This window comes from Dermochelys coriacea, chromosome 13, assembly GCF_009764565.3.
Source record: "Dermochelys coriacea isolate rDerCor1 chromosome 13, rDerCor1.pri.v4, whole genome shotgun sequence".
Classification (NCBI taxonomy): Eukaryota; Metazoa; Chordata; order Testudines; family Dermochelyidae; genus Dermochelys; species Dermochelys coriacea.
This window is the reverse complement of record NC_050080.1, coordinates 22,340,405-22,365,944: the sequence shown is the minus strand read 5'-3', so window position 1 is coordinate 22,365,944 and position 25,540 is coordinate 22,340,405.

The following is a 25,540-nucleotide window of genomic DNA, read 5'->3' as shown; positions in this document are numbered from 1 at the left end:
TGGTATATAAAGCAAATGTTTTATCAAAAAGTTCATCACACCATCTTACAGACATCAAAGTTATTGGAAAAAATGCTTTGTAAGATGCATCTTGCACAGGGCTTCTCAGACTTTTGTACTGGTGACCCCTTTCACACAGCAAGCCTCTGAGTGCAACCCCCCCTTATAAATTAAAAACACTTTTTAATATATTTAACACCATTATAAATGCTGGAGGCAAAGTGGGGTTTGGGGTGGAGGCTGACTGCTCGCGACCCCCCATGTAGTAACCTCGTGACCCCTTGAGGGGTCTCGACCCCCAGTTTGAGAACCTCTGATTCTTGCATGATTCAATCAGAATTCTGCTCTATGCTATAGATCAGTATCTACTTGTGAGTTACTAGTGTGTCTTTGTTGTATACAAACATAGGGTGAGCTTCAATTTAAAAAAAATAATCCATCAGGTTTCTACACCAGCTCTAAAAAATTAAATATTTTGATCTTCTGTGATTCGGAGAGTCCAGATCAAGTGTTGATTGAACTGGGTTCATACTAAGGAAAAGAATAATCAGATTTTCAGCAAATGCACATGCACAAAAATGTGCATAGAATTGTGTACCTAATTTTCATGCTCATACACCTAGACTTCATATGCAATTGTCATAACTGCACATACAAGTAGTCAAATATAGAATCAGCCATTTCTGCACTGATTAGCCGTATGATAGCTCATGCATTCTTGCACGACCATTGTCCTGAATATCTAATTTTAGATGTCCAGATTGCATGAATAATAAATGCCATGGTTCTTATTCTGGTATATTTTCAGTGCAATGCACAGGAATTTATCACACACTCTGGCTAGTGGGAAACACAGCCAAACTGCAACCCATTGTATTACATTGGAAATGTGCCTCTGAGGAGTGCTTCTTTTTCATAAAGAAATTTCCTTTACTGATGGTTTATGGAGCCCTCTATTGTGCTTTGCCATAGCTAGCCCCTTCTTTCAGCTGCTGGAATGGCCTAGTTGTAATAACAACACAGGTAATAAAAGTCTTATCTAATATTTGTGACAAGCATTGGCTTTTGTGTACTCATATACACCAGAGCCATCATGCAGCTCACTTTAAAAAAGGAGATGCAAATGGTAATTAATATATTAACTTTCAGGGAGCGGTGAGTAAATGGGTCTGGAGCCGGGGATGCTTTAATCTCCTCTCCCATTGTTATTTGTGCTAGGACAGCTGCTACAGGATCCAGCCAAGATCAGGGCTCCATTATGCTGGCACCTGTACACACACATAGTTAGAGAGAGTTCCTGCAATGCAGAGCTTATAGTCTAAATAGACATGACAGACAAGGGGTGGGAGGGGACATAGGGAAGTGAAGTGACATGTTCAAACTCAGTAGCAGAGTCAGGAGTAGAACCCAGGAGTAGATCCCAGTCCCGTTCCTTAGCTACTAGATACTACTGCCACTCCCAACAAAGAGTTCACACACTAGAGTAGAATAAGCACCTTCATTTGATGGAAGCAGAGAAACTCATACATATTACCCACAATTCCTTAGAATTAAAAAGGCTGTTTATTTTTTTTTTAATATTTGCATCCTCCCCCCTTGCCATGTGAAGAAATCACACGCTTGAAAGAGGATAATATGAGCAACAATTGTCACTGCATTGCTGTGGCCTAAAAAGGATTTGCTTGATTTTTATTTATCAGTGATGTTTGTTTTTCAATTTCAAACTACGCCATCATCACGATTGCTGAAGCATTCACAAAACAGTGAAAACCCATCACAATTTCAGATATAAATAAAGAAATAAACTTTCCCCCTTCCCCAATCCCTGTTTCAACTTTCCTAGGAAGCGTTCTCAAGAAAAGCCTGAGTAAATAGATAGAACTTTCACTGTGTTTTGAAGGCCAATAAAATCTGGTTTTGCACATCAGTGGGGAAAGTGAATTGCAGCACTGGGTGTCCATGACTGGGAAGTGCCTGCATCCATACACACACTTCCAGAGTTTATATCTAGGGCCACACCAAATTCACAGCCAGGAAAAATGTGTCACGGCCCATGAAATCTGGTTTCCCTCCATTAAATCTGGTCTTTTGTGTGCTTTTACCCTATACTATACAAATTTCACAGGGGAGACCAGTGTTTCTCAAACTGGGGGTCCTGACCCAAAAGGGAATTGCAGGGGGGGTCACAGTATTGCCAACCTTACTTCTGTGCTGCCTTCAGAGCTGGGCGGCTGAGAGTGGTGGCTGTTGGCTGGGCACCTAGCCAGCAGTGCACAAGTAAGGGTGGCAATGCCATACCATGCCACCCTTACTTCTGTGTTGCTGCCTTCAGAGCTTGCAGGCGAGAGTGTGGCAGCTGCTGACCAAGGACAGTGCAGAAGTAAGAGTGAAGGCAGCAGTGTAGAAGTAAGGGTGGCAATACCATACCATACTATGCCATCCTCACTTCCATGCTGCTGCTGGAGTTGGCTCTGCCTTCAGAGCTGGGATCCCAACTAGCAGCTGCCGTTCTCCAGCCGCCCAGCTCTGATGGCAGTGCCACCGCCAGCAACAATGCAGAAGTAAGTGTAGCAGAACCACAACCGCCCCACAATTTCTTTTTGGGTCAGGACCCCTACAATTACAACACCATGAAATTTCAGGCTTAAATATCTGAAATAATGAAATGTACAATTTTAAAAATCCTATGACTGTGAAACTGTTCAAAATGGACGTGAATTTGGTAGGGCCCTATTTATATCTGTTAGACACAACATAGCAGAGGACAAAGAGCTGATCTCTAACATAAGCAAGATCCAGGCCATGTACTGTTTTATTCTGGTAGATCCAAATCAAGAGCTTAAATTACAACCTGAAATGTATTGATAGCCAGGGCAGCCTTATGAGCCACACAGATGTGACATGCTCCATATGTTTTTACCAGTACCTAAGTGGGCTGCTAAGCTCTGCATTATCTAAGCTTTCTGATGAAAGTGTTAGAGTTGATTGGGAAAAGCATTTTCCACCCCCATAAAAAATTTCAAGATTAAAAAAAAATCATCCCAAAGAGCCAAAACTTTGAAGTGTTTTAAGAAACAAAATTTCCAAATGTTATTTGTTTTAAGTCAATTGAAATGTTTCATTTTGATCAAATTCAAAACATTTCACTTCAATTTCAACCCTCTTTTTATAAAAATTAAGTATATTTCAAAACAAAATGTCATTCTGAAACAAAAAATTGAAGCTTTTAGTTCCAAAAATGTTGAAATATTTTTCCCAATTCTTCAATTTTTATTTTAAGTCAAAACCAAATTTCATGACAAATTTCAGTTCTGTCAAAATGGCATTTTCCAACCAAAAAATGTTTCAATGAAAATTTTCTCATCTGTTCTTGTCTTCATGGGTAGTTTCAGTTGGAGTGTATTGAAGTCTGATTTATTTTGTATTTCAGTGCAATACCTTTTCCCAATTCTAGCAGTCTTCTGCGTGAAATAATAAATGGACTCTACTATATATGCAACCCCAAGTATACCATTGGCATTTTCATATCCAAAGGGAATCCCTTGCAATCCCCTATACTAGGCTTTGAATTCCTGCAAGTTATTTACTAATCATAAACTCTATTTTCTTTCTGACTTCCCATGTTTCTTGAATTAGTGAGGCATTGAGAATACTCCTAATTAATTCCAAAAGTGTGGACACAATGAGGAATGAAGAGTCTGAGAAGTCAGACAATGGCCTCCTCTCTAATGTTGAGCATATAGGTTCATCATCAGCTGGAAATAGGTGAGTGCAGAAAGGCTATTGCAAGAAATGGATTCAAATGCAATAATCCCGTTTCTCCTTTAATCCCACCCACTTCTAAGGAAACTTGAATCAGACAGTTTGAGATTTTGAAATGTTTGGACAGATTTTCTTTTTTAGATTTCTGGACTGATATCCTCATTCATATTGGGTAAACTGATGTGAATCCATTTATAATCAATAGAATTACACTAGTTTATAGCAGCTGAAGATCTGGGCCCTGGTTTCCACTCTGGAAGTACTGAAATACCATGTAAGAGATTGTCCTCTCAGGATTTCTAGCTCAGAAGAGAACTGAAGTGCCAAAAAAAACCTCATGGGAATTCCACCCTTTTTCCACTTCAGATGCTTGTATCACCTGTGTAATTTGACATGAGATTCCAAACCTACTGTAATCCCCCCATCAATTCTTCCATCTCATTTGGAACTGCTGACAAATTATTTTCATTAAACCATCTCACTAGACGCTGAAGTTGCGATTCCAAAAATTCTCATTCCACAACAGAAGATATTGAATGATTTGATTCACATTCTTAGCCAGTGGAGCTACACAACTTAACACAGGCTGAAGGTATGGCCCAGAGAAGTTTTAGCTGCTTAGCATTTAATTTAAACAGAAGACGTTTTTTAAAGGGTCTCTCATCATATTTGGAGAGACAAGAATCTGAAGATTCCCAGACTTACTGTAGGAATATATTCCAAAAAACAACATTTTGGAACATTCAGTAGTGATTTTGATCCTATCACAAAGAGAGGTAACTTATGTGAGTATTTTCATTCCATTTCATTTTGCTTTAGTAGAGTTTTATTATTATTATTATAAGGAATGATTTTTATAATGCAATTCTGTGTTGTCTGAGAAAAGCTTTATGACCTGGTTTAAAAAAATAAATGCTGCTTTAATTAAAACAAAGCCAAACAAAGGAGTACAGTCTTGTACCAACATGTCACTGTCAGCACCCTGCTAACTATCTGAATTGAACTGAGAGTCCCCCTTCCTTAGCTCAAAAGACACCAGTGCCAAAAACCACAATTTATAGTACTTGTAAAGGTACCGGAGGATTATTTTTAATTTGTATGTCAAATTAGAAACTCCTGGTGGTTCTCTAACAGCACCTACTGTCAAAATCAGAGTAACAAACAGCAAACATACACCAGCAAGCACTAGGGTTTTACATGAAGCATAGATGGATATATTAATACATCGGACTCTTGCTTTACAACAATATTTCTATTGCCTTCAATGAAGTCAATCTTGATTTGCCCCACTATAAGCAAGATCAGAATTAGGCTCATTAAATTTAGCCTTCAAACTGCCTTCCTTCATGAAGTAAGGTGATTTTGCTTCTACAATAACGGATGTCACAGAGCTCATCTTCAGCCCATGTTCACACTGTTAGCAATTTACTTTATTTGCATTACATGACATGGGAGACAATATTAATTCTATATCACACTGAAGTCTTTGAAATTAGCAAATAGAGCCACCATCAAATCCAGAACACAGTCTAACAAATCCACCCAGCCCAGTTTTCTCCACACTTCTCCTCCACAAGGACAAACATATTAAGCTGGCACCTTAATTGTGTTAATTAATATTATTTTACAGGGGTTGTCTAGGTCTTGGGAACCCACAAAGAGTTAAGACCCTGAAGAGTTTGTTTCAAGGCCAACTCTTCTGCACTTAGCAAAATTTATTGATCACCACTTTAAACACTTAGGATATGTTTACACTAGAGCTGGAAGGTGAAAATTCCAATTCCAGGAGACATACCCATACTAGCTTTGATCAAGTTAGTGTGCTAAAAACAGAAGTGTAGCCATGAGCAGCAGGCGGGGCTAGCCAGCCTGTGTACAATCTCATCTGAGACCATAGGTTCATGCTTGGGGCAGCTAGCCCTTTGTATTGCTCATGCCACCATAGCTAATAGTTTTAACGTACTAGCTCAATCACAGCTAATACAGGTATGTCTCCTTGAGCTGGAAATTACACCTTGCAGCTCTAGTACAGACTTACCTTTAGGGTGAAATCCTATCTCCACTGAAGTCAAGGGGAGTTTGATTTTGATCTCGCTTATATTAGTTTTTACACTGGTGTAACCTCAGTTACTTTTGATTTACATCAGCGTGACAGGACTATCAAGTCTTTAAACTGAAACATTTTGGAATGGATGTTTGTTTACACTAATAAAGGGGCTTTATTTAGCAGGGTGGAGGGTTAGTTAAGGTGATGCAGAAAGGGGCTGCTCTACTCCTATCACCACAGGACACACAGATGAAATTCAGTTTTCAGAGTAGTTGTTAGTCTCTAAGGTGCCAGAAGTATTCCTTTTCTTTTTACAGATGAAATTGTGATGGATGGTCTAATTCTGGTCCCTAGTAAACCATACCGGGCCACCTCTAAAGTATGATATTGAATGTGAACACTGAGGTGTGCTGACTGAACTGTGAAGGGAAGCTTCCGCTCTTTGGCCCCAGTCCCTCAATGTAATATACTTGTGTGGACTTCTCAAAATCTACAAAGAGCTCTCTCAGATAAATCAGTAACTGTGGATAAAATGTATTCATTCTCATTTTTAGCTTCCTCTTAGCATGCTTCTGTTTATGAGGCGAGATTTCCATATGTGATCAGCTCCTATTTAGGCATCTATATGGGGGAGGGAGGATTTTCAAAAGAGCTCAGCATCTAGTGTACCCAGTCTTTTATGCACCCTGATTGTGGATGCAGACCACTCCTGAGGCATGGACCATCTTTATGTTCTGTGTTTGTACAACACCTAGCACAATGGAATTCCAGTCATGAACCAGGATCCCTACATGCTACTGCAATATAAATAAAATAATAATTTTGGCCTATGGTGTTGGCACAAGTCAGGAGGGTTACAAATGATTACATGTAGGCATCTAAAACATCTCTCAAATAGCTTTTCTCTCAGATTTGTGACAAATGCAGAATGCCTAGCACCGAAGCTTTACAGGCACCCATTTGGGACAGTTTCACTCTCTCATCAGAGAGATCTCTCTGTCTGTGCATATGCAATCTCGCAGCACACATCAAATCTGACACAGGAATGTGCCTGGAGTTCTTCTCTCCCATTAGTTTATTAAAACATTTTTTTTAAAGAAAGACTCCCTTGCTCACAAGAAGTTCATTGTTCAGCAGTGCATTTTATGCCAGAAGATGGAACGAGTGTCCAAACCACAAAACATTAACCTAAGGATGCACCAAGTTTCACAGAGCATATTATCAACTTATAATCATCTGAGCGGAGCCCCACACTACTGTTTGGAAAAAAACAACAATCCATGCTCAGTAATGGTGCTCTGGATTAAATTCATATTAGAAAACACTTCATTGTTTCAGTTTGTATAGAAATGCACATAGTTTATCAAAAAACAATGGACCTGATCCTCCGCTGGTGTAAATGGATGTAGCTCCAAAAGCTTCAATGAAGCTATGGTGATTTATACCAGCGGAGTGTCTGTCCTAATCCATCCAGCTATATTAGGTGGTTGATAAATTATTAGACATTTCCTGTTTGTGTTCACCAGAAATAAAATAAATACTATCTGCAGTTGATCAACTTTGAGCTCACCTGGATCCAGGGCAAGTGTAGCCAGGTGGTGAATTTTGGCTCTGCACGGGTTATATGAACTCTTGGGCTACTCTTTAGGCACCACTGTTGTAAAACTTTTCAGGTGATTTTGGGGCCAAGAAAGAGGGAGGAGGAGGACGGTGAAAACAGCTCTCATCTGTTCCTGCCTGTATGGAAATAAAGGTAACCTGGCAAATGCATTAGCCTTCAGAAGGCATGCACTGAAAAGGGAATACACAGACCCTATATAAAGACAAAGTAGGTGAGAGAATATCTTTTATTGGACCAACTTCTGCTAGTAAAATGACAAGCTTTCAAGCTACACAGAGTTCTTCAGGTCTTGGAAAGTTCTCAGTGTCACAGCTAAACACAAGGTGGAACAGAGCATTCAGTATAAAAAGTTAACACATTCTAAAGGACCATTCAAGATGAAGTGGCTTGTTAACACCCCTGCAGTCATAAGACAAAAAAGGGGAGGTTAGTGGGTTACAGATTGTTGTAATAAGCCATAAATCCAGCATCTTGATTAAGACCATGATTTTTTAGTGTCTAGCAAAGTTATAAATTTAAGCTCCCAGGCTTGTCTTTTGAAGGTGGTGCGCAGGTTTCCTTTGAGGACAGGGACTGAGAGGTCAGATATGGAGTGATGGTTTTGTGAAAAGTGTTTGCCCACGGGGGATATGGTCTTTTTGTTGTTTATCATTTTTCCGTGATTCATTGAGAGCGTAGCAATTGTCTGGTTTCACCCACACAGTTATTGGGGCATTTAGCGCACTGGATGAGGTACACCACAGGCAAAGCTGGGATGTAGTTTAAAATCAGTGTCTATATTGATTTGTCCTGATGTCTATCCAGAAGCCATTTTCCTATAAATATCAAAATTAATCTTGGCTTGACTTTCCATAGTGCAGCATAACCCAGCCATTGAAATTAATGGAAGCTACAGTTGTCAGCAATAGAGCTGGTTGAGAAAGTGGTGAGCAGAAAAGAAGTGAATCTTTGGTGAATTTTTTTTGGTTGAAGATTTGAAATTGAACAAAAACCTGCAAACTGTTGAAGTTTCTAAATCTGAAAAATCTCTACCAGCCCAACAAAGCTCCTCTGAAAATCAGGGTATGAAATCATCACTAGATCTAAAAAAGAAAAGCAGTACTTGTGGCACTTTAGAGACTAACAAATTTATTAGAGCATAAGCTTTCGTGAGCTACAGCTCAATACAGACTAACACGGCTGCTACTCTGAAACCTATCACTAGATCTATTCATTCACATTTGGAAAGAGATAAAGAAGGAAAGGGAACTTCATTTTTTCTGTTCAATTCAAATGAACCCAAAACATCTCCCTATTATCCCCTGGGATTAATCCAGCCCCAGGTATCAAAGAAATTCCCCCACAAGGTTCAGTGCATCTGTATGTAATGAAATACAATGGAAAACAACTGCTAATACAAGGAGACTTCAGTACTGCCTGAACAACTTTTCCTGTATAAGCGAAGCAGACTACTAATATGACATGATGGGACATTACTAATGCAACAGAGTGAAGCTAATGCAAACAAAATACATTGGAGTGCCTAGTTTAACTGAATAGAGAATTTGCTTTTCTGGCACTTAAGCCTTGGAAATCAGAGCAAATTCTGCAGAAATAAATCTTATACAATAGATACTATAATAATCGGGTCAAATCCATCGGCTGTGCTGTGAACATTGTGGGAGATTTTCAACAGGCACAAACGGATTTAGGCACCTAACTCCCATTGACTTTCAATGGGAGTTGGGCACCTAACTGTTCTTGGTGCATTAGAAAAATCTTCTCCTCCGTAAATAGTAAATTATGATAATCTGCCCTGACAATATCTAAGTATATGTAGCTGTCAGTTATGGCTCTGATCCTGCATCAATAAAGTCAATAGAAGCTTTGCCTCTGCTTCAACTCAAGCACCAAGCCCTCTATGCTAATAAGAAGCTTATCTTTGAGGAGTGGCTGCATATCACTCCCACTTTAAAATCAAAATTGATTACAGCTACCTACTCTCCCCTCCTTTTTAATGCTGATGTATTTTGCTGAGACCTGTTGGGTTTGCCCAAAGTCAAAAATCCTATTCCTAGTGTCCCGCCTAGGGTAATATCACCAAAGGCAAAGATTCTGATTATCCTGTGGTGCCTTTTACTCTAAAGGCCGTCTATTAAACTAAACACTCATGTACTCTCCCACAACCTCAAGGGTCTGTGTACTGCAGCGAGAACTGCTTTGCAGCCAGTAGCAACTAGTCACAATTTGTTATTAAAACCGTAGCTCCCCGCTGCTCACTGCTGACTAGCAGGAGGCTGGAGTCTATTCAAGAACTGCAGAGGGAGCAGAATCCCAGAATATTCCCAAACACACCTTTTAATGAAGGCATCTGGCATTCAGGATATTGTTATTCATTTAGTAATTGGCAACAGCACACACGTTGACAGGATAGCATACTGTGCGTCTGCCTGGAAAATTTTGCTTTTGCTCGGTTTTTCTGGGCAATGAGCATGCACCTAAAGCAAAACTACATGGCAAGTACAAAGTAACATGCACAGATTCTCTTAAATATAATTCATCAGGCAATGAGAATAGCTTATTTTCCATTATTATTTAATAGAAAATTATGGTAGCACCTAGGAGCCCCAGTCATATATCAGGACCCCACTGTGCTACGCACTGTACAAACACAGAACCAAGAGATGATTCCTGCCCCAAAGAGTTTACAATCTAATATGCACTGTGATGTGTACCATGTTCTTTTTTGATCAGTCGATGGGTAAATGTTTTACAATAGAAACAGAATGACAGTCCCTTTTCTGAAAAGCTTGAACCTAGATGTAGACCTAACTCTTAAGTTCCATTAGTGCTGCTACAGTACAAAGACAACTGGGGATTCTCCCAGTTCATCCATCCCCACCCTTTTGGTGTAATGGATGTGCCAGACAGGAGGAAGCAGTATGTGCTCTGGTTAATCGAAAGATCCCCGTGGGGTCCAGAATCAGGGGAATGAAGAGGTAACAGAGCCAACTCCCTCACCAGCTGCATCAAGCACAAGTTCAGTATCTCAGAGGATCTGTCCCATGCTATATTAAGAAGGGTGACCACGCAAGGGGAGTGAATGAGGGAGGAAGAAAAGGGTTAGACTTAAACTTACAAGAGTGTTCCTGAAGTGTTTAGGGATATTGCAGTACAATACCTTACATTAGAACCAAAGGTGTCAAAGTGGGACTATGTCCTAAATATTCCTCTAGGTTGAATTAGGCAATTTGATTTGTAATTGTCAAGTAAAAATAAATATCAGGTGATATGCATGTATTTCATCAGGCAATAAGGCACCAGGGCCGTATTTGAACAGACAGAAGTAAGACCATCTGAAATATTTAGAATTCACAGATATACCTTGCAAATGTTCAAATTAAGTTTGTTGGGGAAAGGGGAGGGTTAGATCAGAAATGGAAAGTTAAAAAACTGTTCAGGGCTTTCTGAAAAAATGCCAACCATTAATGAAGAAAGGAGATACTTAATAGCTTCAACAAAATTTTTCCACTTCTTCTGTGAACATGTAAAGTGGTTGTTTTCACAGACAACTAGGAACTATTCATACAGACAGACAGAAACACATGGGTCAAATTCTTACTGAGGGTTTGTCGACACAGGAAAATATTCCAGTTATACCAGTAAAGTTAAACTACTATAGTTTAACTACTATTATTATTGGTTATAACTCCCCATGTGAACATTTACTTTTTTGGGGGGTGGGGGAGGATTTAGTTTAAACTACTTGCAAAGCGACATAAGCCAAACCAGAATGAGGCCGTTTCGACACTATGGGCATTACAGTGTCACAACTACAGTGTTGACACTTCCTAAAGTGATGGAAGGAGGATTCCTTCTGTCAACCTAGCTGCATCTAAGGGCTTTGGTCAGCACAGCTACATCACTCAAGGGATGTGATGTAGCTATGCCAACCAGAATTTTAAGTGTAGACAGGCCTAAGCGCTAACATGGACAGTTATACTGGTATTACTATAGTGGCTTAAATTCATACCTTATCCTATAACTTTCCCATATAGAAAACCCCTCAGTAAATCCAGTGAAAACAACAACCCAGCTCATGGGGGTTATTGGGGTGAGATAAGCAAGAAGTTTCTCTGTGTTGTGGGAGAATGGAAAAAGAGTCCTGAACAAAAAAGTTTGTTGATGTTACCAAAAAAGTAAAGATGAAAGTTTTCCCTTGCTGCAAATTTTCCTAAATTTTCCCAGTGGCTGAAATTTTGCTTCTCTCTAGGTTTAATCACAGGTTTAATTTTCAGACATAGCAATCTAAACTGTGTACCTGAGTTTGTCATTTGGGTGTTCAAATCAGCACTTACATGTACTCATTTTTGCCAAATACCTAGGTTAGATGTCTAAATACTGATTTGAAAATCTGGATAATAATTTGTCCTTGTAATTTGGGGGCTCAGTCTTTAAAAAGGCAGGTCTCTGAACACACACACACACACACACACACACACACACACACAAGTGGTGATATTTTGTCCCACATTCATGTTTGAGATACAAATACTTGCAAAGAAAACCCAGCACATTTACAGCACATTTACAGAGCTCCAGATTTTCATCCTCTGTTCGAACTACAATTCCCCTTCATCATCCTACTTAGACATCTGTTTTTGTCAGTCGGATACTTTGGCTCACAGCATCTGGTCTGAGAAACGTGTTCTCTCCTTGGAGTCCCAGGAACACCGGCAAAAATCCTCAAGAAATCATTTATCAGAAGACTGAAGTCTGCTCAGTTAAATTTGTAATGAAAACCCCCTCTCAGCCACACAACTGCCCCAGCCCCACTTCAACAAAGCAGTTGTTAACAAATTGGTTAATTGCCAATGCTCTGCTGATGGTTGCTATTATAAACTAGGGATAGTCAAAGCAGTTCATGTCAATGGAAATTACCCGAGTTGTTGGTAGAAATTCAAATCATACTTGTTTTGATGTTTAAAAATGTAGTTAACTGTGTATAATTTATTTGCGTGCATTGCTGCATGTCTGGGTTTCCAGAGGTTGTTGACCGAGTGAGAAGAAGGATGGTCTTATGGATAAGACACCAGCTAGGACGCAAGAGAGCTGGGTTCAATTCCTGGCTTTCTCAGAGACTTCCTGTGTGACCATGGCATCTTCATCTCTCTGTTTCTCACATCCCCTAGCTGAGAAATCAAAATAAGCTCCTTCTCCCACCTTTTGTCTGTCTTGTCTATTTAGATTATAAACTGTTTGGGGCAGGATCTCTTACTATATGATTATACAGCACCTGGCACAATGGAGCATCAGTCTCAGATGAGGCCTGTAGACACTGTCATAATAAAAATCCTGCCACCACCACCACCACTAATATATGAAAGTGCAAAAATATCACATGAAAGACAATTCTTCCAGTATTTCTGGCCCAAACTGAATCAGGAAAGATCAGAAATCTTGTGAAACTGCTTGTTCTCTTGAGATTACCAGTTGAATTTTGCAGCATTTTGATAGTTTGGATGAAGTCAAATGTTTGGGGAAAACTGGAAACCTCCAAACTTTGAGGTTTGTCCATCGACATAAACCATGTTCTGCGGCTTTTGACAATAACTTTTTTTTTTAATACTCATTTTAGCAACTTGAGCCCAGCTGCAGCAGCTGAGCTGGAAAAACAGGTGAGCCACAGACCACTTTTTACCTATCTGACTGCCGGATCTTCTTGGTTTGGGTCACTAGTCCTTCATAAGCAGGCACAACCACCTTTTCAAATGACCTCTCTTTTTTTTGCATAAGCAGATCCTGCATTTACATAAGCAATTTGGCATTTTTACTTCAAAGTCTGCTACCTTGTAACCAACTTCCTGCTTTGAACACAAACCAATACTCATGCAAATTTTAGACACACACATATCCGAAAATTTGGAATGAAGTGTCAGCCAACAGGAAACCTCACCAGCACTTCCCAAAGAGGACAGGAAGAAAACAGTTCAGAGACTGACCACAAATGTAATGTTTTAAATGGTATACAGATATATTTACTGCAATGATTGTAAAGTATATTTGGAATAATAGTGTGTGATGCCCTGAGCTGAGAAGTCCTAGGACCCCTGAATTTGATGTTCCTTAAGAGGAGTCTGAAGGTAAATGAGAAAAATAACATTTGACTTAATTAAGAGGACTAATTCAACTTCATGAACAGAAGAGAGCCGTTTCAGACTGATTACTCTGATGCATCCCCCCCACACACCAGAGAGCAAAAGAACAATGTCAGGTTACAAACATCACACCATCTACCCTGGGATAAATTGTGGCATGTGAAATTTCAAGGGCTTCTCTTTGGGGAAGTTGGAGGGGGAAGGCTTATAATGGGAATATAACTTCAACTTTAACCATGGAGTGACTTCTTTCACTCCATAGCATAATTTGCACGTACAGAGCATTTTCCATGTAATGGTCTCGAAGCATTATATAGACATTAGTGAATTAGGCCCCACAACACCACTGTGATGCAGGGGTCTATTATCCACGTTTTATAAATGAATAAACAAGCACAAAGCGGCGGAGTGACTTGTTCAGGGTGATAGAATGAGTTGCATTAAGGAGAGTCGAACCTGACTCCCACTCCACTGCTGTAATCACTACACCTCCACCCCTCTTCCTAACACTGACTGGCTCTTCCAGTGCTGGGAATAAATGGATCATTTTGTTTTCTGCCTGACCACTGCTATTTCTTTCTATTTTATTTTTAATCGTTTCATGCTTTTGTTTTAATTAATTCCAAGTATTTCCCCCATTTTAGTTCCTAGGAATAAGATTATTAAATGTTATGTCATCTTCCATTTTTATTTCCATCTTTCACTAAATAAAAAAATAAATAAATAAGTGAAATGCATCCAGATGAGAGAGATTTCCTCTTCTAAGCTATTCTCCCACATCATAATTTCCTTCATTAAGTAACTGAAGCTCTCCCAACACACAGTGTCATCAATTCTACTGGGGACTCTCTTGTACGCTGGCTTTCAAATTTGCTCAGACTGGGGATAACTTCATTCAGTGGGACTCTTGCACATACCTCTTTTTAGCCTCCCGGGCCCAAACCGACAGCTTCCCTGCATCACCTGTAGTGCTGTGTTTAATAAGATGTAACATAAGACAATGGTAAAGAAATAAGATGAAAACAAACGCATTTAAATGGATGAATGCAGCTCTCTATCTTGGGATTTTGTACTGTCCTCAATCATTGTCATATCGAAGTGCCTTCCACGCAATTGCAGCTGATCGATTATAGCTAGAGCTGTGGAGGAACTGGAATTTCCATCCCATGAGAAATTCTGCATTTGCAGAATGCCTGTGCACCCGATTTCCATAGGAAGTTTTGACAAAATTGACACGTTCCCAGAAGAATACTGCTTTTGTCAAATCAGCATTTTCTAATGGAAAACTGTTCTGTACAAAAATTTTTAACTAGCTCTAGTTATATCCTCCCAATTTTGTATCCATACCCTTTATTCCTTCTTCCTAGGTGAAGGACTTTGCATTTAGTAGTAACAAATCTCCCCTTCAGCCTCCTCCGCTGTAATCTGTCTAAGTCATGTTTCCCATCTGTGTCCTGTGTGCTTGCTACTGCTTTAGTTTTGGTTTCATCAGCAAGTGTGATCACAGTTGATTTTATAGTGAACCCCTGACAAACAAAGATCAGAAGCCCCCAGGCAGGGTGCCCAGAGCTGCTTTGGTTTGGGTATTTTTGATTCAGTATAGTTGGTCAAAAAAGCTCGTAAAATTTCTGAGGGTCCCCAGACTAGACTACAAATAGTTAGAAAGACCAATGCTAAAAGACTGTCAGAAGCCACATCAGAAGCAGTTCCATACACCAGCTGGAAAAGCTCTTGGCCCAGCTGTGGGTTTTGGACCATAGTTTGAGTATCATTGATCAAATACTTGTTAGTTGTTGCAAACTACACTAGTTCTTGTCCTCTTTGCTATCAAATCTGGATTGCAAACAGGAATAAACCATGCCTCTTGTATACCATGTAGTTGTAGCTGGAGTTGATTCTGGTAATGGGACTGGTGAAAAATTATCTCTTGAAACTGTTTCAGTGGAAAATTGGGTTTTTGACTAGTGATTATTTTTAGGAAAAGTGTCTGCTTTCTATGAAAAATTTAAATGTTTCACTGAAAGCCCAAAAAGTTAAATTTCAGGAGTTTTTTTTAAATGAAAATTTGACATTCTCTGTGGAACCCCTACCACCCAATTTTATCACCAGATCTCTCTGGCAAAGCCATGATTTCACTAGCTCATGAAAGAGGAGTCCACTCTGAGCTTATCCTGCTTTCATTGAAGTCAATGGGGCAAAACTCTCCTCAACTTCAGTGGATGCTGGATTGGGCCCTGGTGGTACATTTTATTCATGATTTTCATTTCATTTCCACAATGAACATACTTTCAGCCTTCCAGACCAAATTTTCAAATGGATTCTACCTGGCCTCTCTTTACACCTGCAGTTTCACACACATGATTGTTCACAAATGCAAGCTTCCTCACTACAGTTTGCACATGCAAATACATTTTTCCCCACATGTGAACGACTGTGAGTGCAACATTAGAGGTAGGCTTTGAAAATGTGTCTCATAGCATCTCTGCATCCATGTTCCAAAACTACTCCTCCAACATTTCAGCTGGAAAACACAATCTAATCTTTCTGGGCCCTGTTCATTCAGGTCTGAACTAGAAGAAGTCTTAACCGAGCTCAGCAAAGGCCCCATCAAATCTATCATCAGGTGCAGATTGTGGCAGAACCAGGCATCCACAACATCTCTTCTAAGTGAGGGCTAATCAGTGCAGCTCCAAAAGAAGGCTAGTTTGGCTGAGTAGGGCAGTGGGGCGGTAAAGCTCCCTGTGCCCTGAAAGAAACCCTGTGGGAGAGAGGGTGTGGAAACCATGTGGTTACAGCAATCTCTCTTGCCACAGGGAACTACAATTTTTACCTCCCTGCACCAGTGGAGGTAAATCTGGCCAGGTGCCTAGTGCTAGCCTGGGGGCAGAGACACAGACTCTTCAGGCACTGCAAGACCTATCTACCCCAGAATGAATTAACTAGAATGTCGAGGTTTGGAGAGAACCTGAAAGCTCTGCATTACCATGCAGTCAGTGAGAGCTCATGCAGCGGGGGCCAGCTTCACCTTACTGTGTAAGTGTGGGGAAGTTGGCTACATTAATTGTTACATACAAATATACACACAAGTGATGAGCAAAGGGCGTTCAAAAATCAAAAGACCAACAATCATAATAGTCTTTTTTTTAAAAAGCTCAATTTGGGGAGCAATCTCACTATTGGGCAGGGAGGTTGACTCAGGATTTTTTAACATCGCAGTATGGATCTAGTGGATATTTGCTTTCCTCCTGTGATGTACATGCCCTCCCTTACCAGGGATTTTCTGAGAATTGAGACCCAAGGCTTTAGCACACAGTGCCTGAGGTTTAACACCTAGCCTCATTTCTTGGAGAACAAAGTTTCTTGCCTCTAACTGAGGTTTCCCTCCTACCCAACAGGACCCACTCTTTACCCTACAGTCACATTATTCCTGTTCCTCCTTTTGACAGCCCATATTTCTGCAGCACTAGCAGCAGCCTGAAGGTGAGGGAAAGATCCAGGCCTCCTGAGGAGAAATAATTCTCACCAAAATCGATTAGCAGGGTGCATAGCATCAGCAGGAAATCACTCCTTTCTTGTCCCTTTCAGGGTCCTGTGCCTGCAGGTTTGCAGCCTGCTCCACATGACCTGTCTCTTGTAGGCTAAGCATTTCTAAGGTTTGCCGCCCAGCCTGGAATAGTTCTGCTCATTAGCGGCATGCAGACTTACAGCCACTGGACTAGAGGAATTTCACCATCGATCTGGAGAAGCATTTGAGAGAACGGGAGTAACAGGGCAATAAAGATTGCAATATATCATCAGACTCAGCTGCTGGCCTGTATAGATCAGAGCTGCGTTAAGATCATTACAGCCTGTCGGAGACTGATATGAACTGAGTAATCTAGCAGTAGGAAGTGGGGGAGCAGCTGATAAACAAAAACAACCCCCCACCCTCAAGAAAATCTCCTCTACCAGCCAAGACAAATGCATTAAATTTCCATCCTGCTGTAAGCCACTCCAAGTGAACTGCACACGCTCATTACATCAGACTATCCCCCACCTTGCCTCCCACTCCTCAAATTAGTCAGTTCCATTGATGGTAGAGAAAAATAATATAGGAAAGTGGCTAAAAGGGGGGAGCATTTTCCAACCTAAGGACCTGATTCAGCAAAGTGCTTGAGTGTGTGCCTAACTAAACACGAGGAGTGCCACTGACTTCAGTTGGATTCTTTGTGTTTAAAGACGGGCAGGTGCTCAATTACCTTGGGTGTAAATAAATAATGGCAATGAAGGGCTCTCTTTGGGCTCAGCTCTGTAGGCTGGTGAGCAATTCACTAGCATACACTTAACTTTAAGCTTATTAATAGTCTCACTGGATTTAATGAGACCGCTTGGGCACTTGACGTAAATCACGTGCTTTACTGGATCAGAAGCAGTATGCTCAGCCCCTTTCAGGATTGAGTCCGGAGCTTCAGGTGAACTGCTGGAGAAAGTGAGCCACATGCTGCACTCAGGCCAATGGAACAAATAATGGACCAGATCCCTGCTGGATATAAATCAGAGTTGCTGCACTGAAATTAGTGGAGTTGCACCAATTTACACCCGCTGACAATCTGGCCCAGTAGGTATTGAAGTCCAACTCACAGATGCTTTTCCCAGTGCAATCTTCTGCCCCCTCCAACCCCTCACACCACCGAGTATCAAGATGATCAGAAGCTTTTTCCTCTGCATTCATGGTTATTCCTTGATGTGATATGGGCAACCAACTACACAGTGCTAATAGCCAATCACCCACAGTGACCACTATGGTGGACTGATCACAGGATGCATCTTTTTTTGCTTTGAACAAGTGCGAATGGCAAAGAAATTAGCCAGAATTGTGACCTGTTTGTGGTTAATTCAGAGATGGAAGAAGCGGGCTGAATCTGCTGGGTAGTTACTTTCTTCATTATGAATAATATGACCAGCTCCATAAGAGCTTTCATTTGAGTCAACCCTCCCCAAAACTCAGCCATTATCTGCCTTTTGGCTTGCCAACACTAAAGGGGCTGTGCCTGGTGCTTTTAATATGCCGCCCGCTTAAGAAGCTACTGATGATGTATTGAGTCAGGAGTGCTGAGCTACTGAAGTACCTTGTTATCAGCAAGCAAGGGCTTCTAGTCCGACTTGAGAAGCCTTAATCCTCCTAAATGGAGTGAAACCTCCCTGCAGATAAAAGACTTGTCTGGCTTGTTCTGAAGGGAGTCGTTGGCATGTCTGCTCCCTCGCCCCCTTCTCCCTTACACATGGCCCTGCGGGAGGAGTGAAAGGGAAGATCAAAGGGAGCAGCGGTGTAGCCTCCTCCTTCCAGTAGCAGAAAGGCTAGAAGCGTCATTACCAGGGAGTAGCGCTGTTAGAGGTAAACTGCAAGATCTCTGGCTGATAGAAGAATTGAGGCTATGCCACTGTGTAGGAGAGAGTTAGGCTTGGGAGGGAAACTAGGTTCTTCCCCCTCCTCAGGCAAGTTAGAAACCAAGCTTGTCCCTGGGACACCCTCAATTTCCTAACTCACTTGGAAGCATTTAGGAGTGGATACTGGATTTCACCATGGGCAAACCATGGACTGGATTTCCCACTCAGTTGGGTCTCAAAGTCTCTCTCTTTCTCCATCTGGTAGGGAACAGCAAGTTTGTGCCATCTCCTTTAAGGTTTTGGCTGGCAATGTTTTCACTAGCTCTTGGGAAGCAAAAGCCATTTGCTTCCTAGGTTTACAGCAGGGTTGTCAAAGCAAAATGACTCTCCGGAGAACTTGCATAAAGTTTCTGGAGTGGGAGCAGACCACAATGGTTCTGCATTTACTCTCTTGGGCAATCTCTGGCTGGCAATATGACAGGGACCCTGCTAATCATCAGCATTTCTCAGCTACAGAGTTTTGGGAAACAGCCCTACTGATAAATTTTGATATTTGTTTAAAGTGTGGCACTTTATATAACACAAGTGGCAAGGCATTATCTGTCTGCTCACCTGATTGCCTGCCTCCAATTTAATGGGTGGATGAAGAGCCAGAAAGGATCAGTTAAGCTATTTGGGTATGGTTTCAAAATACAATAAATTAAACAAATAAGGATCCCACATTTGGGCCTAGATTGTGTATTTAATGCACAAGTCCACCTTAGGAAAGGTGCAAAGCTAGTGACAATGCCTACTGGCAGGCACAATTTGCTCAGAAACGCTGAGCAAGTGTGGCCAGACTGACTGCTGCTCCACTCCCTTACAGGGGTGAATCATATTTGCCCCATGAAAGACAAACTCTGCTGGCTTCTGTAGAGCAGGACAGAGGGTTTGGACGTCTCTGCTCCCTTTGGATAGCTAGCATCACTGTTGGCACCAGCTTGGACCCATCCTTGCACTTCATGGACACAAGGTCAGAGACCATGCAAGGGCACAAGGGGATCTGGGAAAGGATCCTTGCACCCTCTCATCTGTCTTAGACACTCAGCTGTAGTCAGACAAAGTCTGGCCCATACTGCGCAAAAATTCATAATCTCCTCATTAGCACTTTGATTAATACAGTGGCCTGACTGTTCTTTATCCACCTAGGTATGTAGGAGATATTGAGTGCTGATTTCTGATCCCTCTTATCAGTTTGGGGAGCTCCATACAGGGAATTTCCATTGAGCAGGCAACTGGTTATTAATAATAAATAAACCCTTACATGTATAAAGCACCTTTCATTGAAAGGTAATAGACCCCAAGCTGTTTCACAGACATTGCTCCAACTCCATCCTTGGCATCATTTTCTTGTAGTGAGAGAAGTTACCCAAGGGATACATTTGGCCCAGTATAGTACACAACAGTGTACTTTATCCATCACCGAAATGCAGCCATCTCAGGGGTTGAATAAGAGTTACATTTTGCCAGTGCCAGCAACTAACAGTAACTAAGAATTACTTTACACATTTTTATGAAGATTTACACTTATTTAACACTTGAGGACAAAAAGAAGCCTGCACGTCCCTATTGGCTTTACATCTATAACTTAGTTCATATCCAGGTCACATTTTTATTAAAACATTCTGGTCTGGCCAACCTTTTAGCCTTACCCAAGGAGAATATTTGCTTTCTGATCCATTGAATTTACATAATTTTTGTGCGTATGTGTAATGATGAGAAGTTTTAAAACAAACTGAGTCATCCCCAGCTGCTAAGTTCTGACATGTACTTTAAATAAGTAAACCTGGGGATGTGGAGGAGAAGGAGCAAAATTGGTTTATACATCCCACTGATCATAGAATTCTCATCTGCTACCAAGCAGTTTACCATTAGACCCAGCTGGTGCCAACCTGACCAGTGCATTTCTCCAAGCTAAGCTAACAAAGCACTTATTTGTTATCCAGGGAACTACCTCTAATAGACTTCCAGTGAAATAATATTTGCTTTCCAGCCCTACTTTGAATCCCACTCACTTTGTTAAAAAGATTGCCTCTGGCTGTCTCCACTCGTCTAATCTAATAGTTTCTAGTTTGTACAAGCAAAGCGCTTTCAGCCAACTATATAAATAACTTAAAGAGAAGAAGACACTTTTACAGCGCTCTGTGCCGGGTGCTATAGAACATGACAGATTAGTAAATGACGCTTCAGTGAAGCTCATCTGGGAACCTCTGTCAGTTGAATATGAGCAATTACAATATTGTATTTGGGCTGAAAGGGTTGTCTGTCTTCTTACAAAAAGGCTAACAAGAAAAATAATTCCTGTCTTATTTCTCCTGTGCATGAAACTGGTCTAAGTGGCTCTAGCCCATTCCATACCCCCTCCCCCCACTACCATTTCCATTGCAGCAATGGGAAGGGGGTGAGGGGAGAAAAGAAAAAAATAGTTATTTTCTGTTTTCACTTTTGGCTTGAATCAAAAAATGAAGAAAGAATAATATTAGGAGATAGGACTCCCCAGTGTTGGAGAAGGGACTCTGTATCATTATATCAAAGCATGTTCTAATGCCACCCCCTACTTCCATTCCAGCAGTGCGGTGCTTTCTGTAAAAGGAATAGTGCCCCTGGCCTATTGAAATAGCTGGATTTATCTCAGCTCACCTGCTAAGATCCCCGGCCACATGAGGTTCAAAGAGTCACACAGGATTTACCCATGCGTTTGCCACTGATTTTAATAGGAGCCTTGAAGCTGAACTTTGCGTGACTTAAGATGTAGGGATTTTCAATGGAGAACATTGAGAGACCATTGAACTTAGGGCCAGATTTCCTGTAGGCTTCTTTAAAAATCCCAGGGCCAAGTTCATCCTGGGTGTGACTCCACTGGAGTCAATAAAGTTGCACCAAGAAATCTGACTTGTGGTATTTTGGTACAGGATCTCCCAGGCTCTTGACAAAGGTTCTTTGCTATCGAAGCTGGCGCTCTCTGAAAAATCAACTCCAACCATCCCATTACAAGGAACCCTCATCCACATTTATCTTTTCCCTTCTTCACCCCTACTGTTGCATCACTATTTTTGTAAGTGATTCTTTTCATGAACTTGAACTTGCAGAATGCTTCCCTTACATTATAGAAATGAACCGCATGCCATTCCAGGTTCCCTCCTGCACTTCAGCACTTGGGTGCCATGCCTTTATTTTGGGTCTGTATATAATTTGTCCTCACATTGACACTTTGGCAGGTTAAGAGCTTAGAGGCACATATTGTATCTGGAGCTCTTTTCAAACAGAGGGCTTTGTTGTCAAATCTTGCTGAATGAAACCAGTCCAGTCCCTTGCAAGGCTTGCAGGCAAAGGATTAACCTCTTTGTTGCCATGATTTCCTTATGTCTATGTCCCCAGCATTTGAGGATGGCTGTTACTTTCAGAGGCACAGAATACATAGGTGTGCCAACCACCTGGGTTAACTGTACAATGTAGACACAACCTTCAACTGCAAGTTCTTTCTGGCACGGATTGTCTCTGAACATGCATTTGTACCGCACCTAACACAGTGGAGCACCGATCTTGGCTGGGGACTTAAAGTGCTACTATACTATCTATAACGATGGCGGCACTGTTACTCTGCCCTATTTAAGGTTGAATTCAATTTTAGCATTAAAACAAAAAGGTTGAACAGCTGCTTTACGTGAAAAATAGTGCATCTGCCCCAAGTTTTCACCACAATCTCTGAATAAAGTTTGAATTTTCTGAGGCATTTCAAGAAAGTCAGTTATTTTGTTTCTGAATTCTAATAAATTAACGCCAGTCTTGAAACATCCTCTTCCCCAGACATGAGTGAGTGTGATTTTCCAGAACTGTGCAGCACAGATATTAATGGGAAGTCAGCTGTTTAGGGTGCTGGAAGCCCTTCTGGCGTAGAGTTGCAGTCATGGTGTGTTGTCTGGTGGTATCCTAGTGATGTGAGGCTGTGCGCCTCTGGGTGGAAGAGATGCTATAGCTTTTCACATTATCATCATCATCATCATCATCTAGGCATTTCTAACATGGTGGGGGGCTGCCAGAATTTTAAGGAGAGGTACCTTCCTGGAGGCAGCATTCCCAGAGTTCTCATCAGCATCACAGTGTTGCCAGCTCATTCCCAGAACCCTAGTGTTATTTTCAGGTGGGCATGCCCAGGAACAAAGAGCAAGGAGGTCAGTAGCAGCATTTGGGGTTGTATGTTGGGTCCTAGCTCCCATCAGAGCATAAACATTTAATTGGTTATGTCTGAAAAATAACAAAATGCTCCAAGAATAAGAGGAAAGGGATCCACCTTCTAGTGCACGGTGTGGATACAGTATTTACTCTATTCTAGTTCTATATCTAGGCTGTTAGGCTTGGATTTTTAAAGGTATTTGGCCATTGCTTGCTCAGCATTGCTATGCCAAACTGAATTAGGATCCTCACATCTCATTTTCAAAAGTGACTTAGAAGCTTAAGTCTCACTGAAAGTTGATAAGACTTAGGCTGCTAAGACCCACATCCTCACATTAATTGGAGTTAGGTGTCTAAACACCTTTGAGGAGATTGGCTCAAGTAATTTTGAAATGCCTAAATACTTTTACAAATCCAGGCCTAAGACCATACCCACTGTGGTACCTGAAATGTAAAGGTGAAATTCTCTCTCTCTCCTCTTTTCCCTCAATACAAAACAGAAACAGGTTTTCCTCCCATCCCCCCAATTCTCAGGAATATGAAACGGTGAGAAGCCGTATGCATGTGCTGAATTTTATGCTATGTGAGTAGTTCCTGTATAAATTCGATGGGACTACTCACCACATGCCCAGAAATTTGGAGGAGAAACAGGGCCCAAGCATGGAACAATTCAGTCTGTAAGTGCAGTGTTTCTCAAACGTACGATGGGTTGAAACTAAGGGTCTGTATAAAAACCCTTTTCACAACCTTAACTAGAGTGTTGGTAACCTGGCACTTAGATACTAGTGCAATGGGTGAGATAAACCTCAGAGAGAGGTAGGAACTGTAATGTCATTATGTGGGGTGGTTGGTTTTTTTAAAAACCAACCAGAGCTATTGCCGATAGTTTGTCAGCTCTGCTGCCTTATGAAGGGCTTCAGAAAGTTTTACTTGACTTGACAGCTTGTAAAACAGGTTTTTGGTTTTAATTGTTCAGCTGGCAGATGTGAATCCCAAACAGCTGTAACCTGCGCTCAGAAGAGGGTGGAGACTTCTCTGAAGTTCTCAGGCCAGAGAACTTCCCCCAAATAATTCCTAGAGCAGATCTTTTAGAAAGAACATCCAATCTTGATTTAAAGATTGCCAGAACTGGAGAATCCACCACAACCCTTGATAAATTGTTGCAATGGTTAATTACTCTCCGTGTTAAAAATGTACTCCTTATTTCCTGTCTGAATTTATCTAGCTTCAACGTCCAGCCATTGGATCATGTTATACCTTTCTCTGCTAGATTGAAGAGTCCATTATTAAATATTTGTTCCCCAGATTGATCAAGTCATCCCTTAACTGTCTTTTTGTTAAATTAAATAGATTGAGCTCCTTGAGTCTATCACTATAAGGCATGTTTTCTAATCTTTTAATGATTCTCATTGTTCTTCTCTGAGCCTCTCCAATTTATCAACATCCTCACTGAGTTGTTGACACTAGAACTGGACACAATATTCTGGTAGCGGTCGCACCAGTGCCAAACAGAAAGGTAAAAACAACTCTGAAATTCTCCAGCTATGGAGGGCACCTCCCTTCCTCCCCCCAACAGTAGGCCTTCAAGAAAAAAAAAAACCCAAACCTCTGTTGCAAGCTAAACAGCTGTGTCTCCCCGGTCTGCACGTAGCACTTTGCTGATATGGCCAGGATCCAAAATTGCATTTATGCGGGGAGCGGTGTTGAGAAAAAGTCCTGGGTCCCAGTCAATTAAGTCAGTGGGACTTTTGCTCTTGACTTCAAAAGCGAGCAGGCCCCATCATTCTTTATGAAAAGTGTCACATTTCTCCAAGATAAAGTTTTGCAAAGGGCAATCCTGTTGCAATTTTCCACTGGCGTCTTTGCAGATTACACAGATGTCATTGCAACATTGCTTTGTGTCTGTTTTCATAAAAGTGTGTGAAAATTCCCTGTGATTTACATTTTTACAAAACTGCACTGACAGTTTGTGTGTAAGTATCTGCATGATATAGAGTGAAAAGGGCAACAAGTGTCATCTTTTTGCAAACCTCTATGAAAAGCCAAACTTCCCCGGTGCTGCTTCTGGTGCAAAAACTTTCAGTTTCAACGCTGATACTTTGGCTGCTTCTGCCAGCTGCATAATTAGCTCGTACCATTCTCCAAAATACAGCGTCTTCATGAGAGACTTCAACCTGCTTATTAGGTCTCAGTTTAAGAGAGCAGAGGGACTCAGCTATGCTGGCATTGTCTGAAATGAAAGCGGTCTCATCAGATTACACCTTTTAACTCTGATTGGTAAAAGCACACAGATAAGTGTTGCTTCCCCACCCCCTTTATAATACAGTCTTCCCCACATCTAGACAAAGTAGAACACTTGCAGGAGATTCATTAATTGGTCTAAAGCCAACCAAA